This window comes from Lolium rigidum, chromosome 7, assembly GCF_022539505.1.
Source record: "Lolium rigidum isolate FL_2022 chromosome 7, APGP_CSIRO_Lrig_0.1, whole genome shotgun sequence".
In the NCBI taxonomy this organism is placed as follows: domain Eukaryota; kingdom Viridiplantae; phylum Streptophyta; class Magnoliopsida; order Poales; family Poaceae; genus Lolium; species Lolium rigidum.
Window position 1 is genome coordinate 334060918 of NC_061514.1, and position 4070 is coordinate 334064987.

Genomic DNA, 4070 nt, shown 5'->3' on the forward strand with positions numbered 1-4070 from the left:
TTCTGCTGTTTTTGGTTTCAGAAATCCTAGTAAAGAAATATTCTCGGAATTGGACGAAATAAAAGCCCGGAGGCCTATTTTCTCACGAAGCTTCCGGAAGTCCGAAGGAGAGACGAAGAGGGGCCACAGGGGCGCCAAACCCTAGGGCGGCGCGGCCCCCCCTTGGCCGCGCCGGCCCGTGGTGTGGGCCCCTGTGCCGCCTCTTGACTTGCCCTTCCGCCTACAAATAGCCTCCGTGACGAAACCCCCGATGCCGAGAGCCACGATACGGAAAACATTGCCGAGACGCCGTCGCCGCCGATCCCATCTCGGGGGATCCCGGAGATCGCCTCCGGCACCCTGCCGGAGAGGGGATTCATCTCCCGGAGGACTCTACACCGCCATGGTCGCCTCCGGAGTGATGAGTGAGTAGTCTACCCCTGGACTATGGGTCCATAGCAGTAGCTAGATGGTTGTCTTCTCCCCATTGTGCTATCATTGTCGGATCTTGTGAGCTGCCTATCATGATCAAGATCATCTATATGTAATTCTATATGTTGCGTTTGTTGGGATCCGATGAATAGAGAATACTTGTTATGTTGATTATCAAAGTTATGCTTATGTGTTGTTTATGATCTTGCATGCTCTCCGTTATTAGTAGATGCTCTCGGCCAAGTAGATGCTTTTAACTCCAAGAGGGAGTACTTATGCTCGATAGTGGGTTCATGCCTGCATTGACACACGGGACGAGTGACGAGAAAGTTCTAAGGTTGTGTTGTGCTTGTTGCCACTAGGGATAAAACATTGATGCTATGTCTAAGGATGTAGTTGTTGATTACATTACGCACCATACTTAATGCAATTGTCACGTTGCTTTGCAACTTAATATCGGGAGGGGTTCGGATGATAACTCTGAAGGTGGACTTTTTAGGCATAGATGCGGTTGGATGGCGGTCTATGTACTTTGTCGTAATGCCCAATTAAATCTCACTATACTCATCATGATATGTATGTGCATGGTCATGCTCTCTTTATTTGTCAATTGCCCAACTGTAATTTGTTCACCCAACATGCTTGTTCGTCTTATGGGAGAGACACCTCTAGTGAACTGTGGACCCCGGTCCAATTCTCTTTACTTGAAATACAATCTACTGCAATACTTGTTTCTACTGTTTTCTCTCGCAAACAATCATCTTCCACACAATACGGTTAATCCTTTGTTACAGCAAGCCGGTGAGATTGACAACCTCATCTGTTTCGTTGGGGCAAAGTAGTTTGGTTGTGTTGTGCGGGTTCCACGTTGGCGCCGGAATCTCCGGTGTTGCGCCGCACTACATCCCGCCGCCATCAACCTTCAACGTGCTTCTTGGCTCCTCCTGGTTCGATAAACCTTGGTTTCTTTCACGAGGGAAAACTTGCTGCTGTGCGTATCATACCTTCCTCTTGGGGTTGCCCAACGAACGTGTGAAATACACGCCATCAAGCTCTTTTCCGGCGCCGTTGCCGGGGAACCGAAGAAAAGCTACACCACAAAGATTTCTAACTCCCACGTCAACTACGCGCCGGCAACTCTTTCTCCGGCGCCGTTGCCGGGGAGATCAAGACACGCTGCAAGGGGAGTCTCCACTTCTCAATCTCTTTACTTTGTTTTTGTCTTGCTTTATTTTATTTACTACTTTGTTTGCTGCACTAAATCAAAACACAAAAAAATTAGTTGCTAGTTTTACTTTATTTGCTATCTTGTTTGCTATATCAAAAACACAAAAAAAATTAGTTTACCCGCATTCACTTTACTTATTTTCATCATGTTTCCTTTTAATTTTACTACAAAGAACATACCGGTAGGACGTGGGTCTATAGTTGGGAGAAATAATATAGAAGAATTCTTCAACCATGTTAGTACCATTGAAAATTTTGAAGATAGACACTTGATAGATCTTGCGCCTACTTATGAAATTGCTGCTGCGCATTTAGTTCAGCTTGTTGGAAACTAAATTTGTTAATCTTAATCCTATAATCCAACACATGTTTTTCACGCTTGGTGATATGGAAGAAGGGGAAAAGAAAGATTTTGTTTTAGAAACCCTTCTTAGAGAATTTGGTGGTCTAACAAGAGAAGCTAGAAAGGTGTTTGCTAAATTCAATATGCTTGGTTCTCCTACTAATTTTGCTAGTCTCTTTGAAAAGATGGATATGGATAGAATAAGATACACTAATAATATTGATGATGGAGAGGAGATCAAAGCACCAATACCATGCAAGCTCCTAGCTATGAATGATGCACTAGAAAATAATTATGCTTGGCTTGTTCCGGAAAATTTGTTTGATGAGAGTAGCACACCTAAGACTAATGAAAAGGGAGATGCTAAAACTTATGTATCTAATATAATATGCCTAGTTGAGAAAACTCCACACCTCGCTGAGAATGCACCACCCTTCGATAATACTTGATACATACTTTCTGCGCCTAGCTGAAAGGCGTTAAAGAAAAGCGCTTATGGGAGACAACCCATATTTTTACCTACAGTACTTTGTTTTTATTTTGTGTCTTGGAAGTTGTTTACTACTGTAGCAACCTCTCCTTATCTTAGTTTTGAGTTTTGTTGTGCCAAGTTAAGCCGTTGATAGAAAAGTAAGTACTAGATTTGGATTACTGCGCAGTTCCAGATTTCTTTGCTGTCACGAATCTGAGCCCACTGCCCTGCAGGAAGCTCAGAAAATTATGCCAATTTACGTGCATGATCCTCAGATATGTACGCAACTTTCATTCAATTTGAGCATTTTCATTTGAGCAAGTCTGGTGCCATTTTAAAATTCGTCAATACGAACTGTTCTGTTTTGACAGATTCTGCCTTTTATTTCGCATTGCCTCTTTCGCTATGTTGGATGAATTTCTTTGATCCACTAATGTCCAGTAGCATTATGCAATGTCCAGAAGTGTTAAGAATGAGTGTGTCACCTCTGAATATGTCAATTTATATTGTGCACTAACCCTCTAATGAGTTGTTTCGAGTTTGGTGTGGAGGAAGTTTTCAAGGATCAAGAGAGGAGTATGATGCAACATGATCAAGGAGAGTGAAAGCTCTAAGCTTGGGGATGCACCCGGTGGTTCACCCCTGCATATATCAAGAAGACTCAAGCGTCTAAGCTTGGGGATGCCCAAGGCATCCCCTTCTTCATCAACAAATTATCAGGTTCCTCCCCTGAAACTACATTTTTATTCGGCCACATCTTATGTGCTTTTTCTTGGAGCGTCGTTTTGTTTTTGTTTTTGTTTTGTTTGAATAAAATGGATCCTAGCATTCACTTTATGGGAGAGATACACACTCCGCTGTAGCATATGGACAAATATGTCCTTGGTTTCTACTTATAGTATTCATGGCGAAGTTTCTCCTTCGTTAAATTGTTATATGGTTGGAATTGGAAAATGATACATGTAGTAATTGCTATAAATGTTTTGGGTAATGTGATACTTGGCAATTGTTGTGCTCATGTTTAAGCTCTTGCATCATATGCTTTGCACCCATTAATGAAGAAATACATAGAGCATGCTAAAATTTGGTTTGCATATTTGGTTTCTCTAAGGTCTAGATAATTTCTAGTTTTGAGTTTGAACAATAAGGAAGACGGTATAGAGTATTATAATGCTTTCAATATGTCTTTTATGTGAGTTTTGCTGTACTAGTTCATCCTTGTGTTTGCCTCAAATAACCTTGCTAGCCTAAACCTTGTATCGAGAGGGAATACTTCTCATGCATCCAAAATACTTGAGCCAACCACTATGCCATTTGTGTCCACCATACCTACCTACTACATGGTATTTTCCAGCCATTCCAAAGTAAATTGCTTGAGTGCTACCTTTAAAATTCCATCATTCACCTTTGCAATATATAGCTCATGGGACAAATAGCTTAAAAACTATTGTGGTATTGAATATGTAATTATGCACTTTATCTCTTATTAAGTTGCTTGTTGTGCGATAACCATGTTTACTGGGGAACGCCATCAACTCATTGTTGAATTCCATGTGAGTTGCTATGCATGTTCGTCTTGTCTGAAGTAAGGGCGATCTACATTGAGTTGAATGGTTT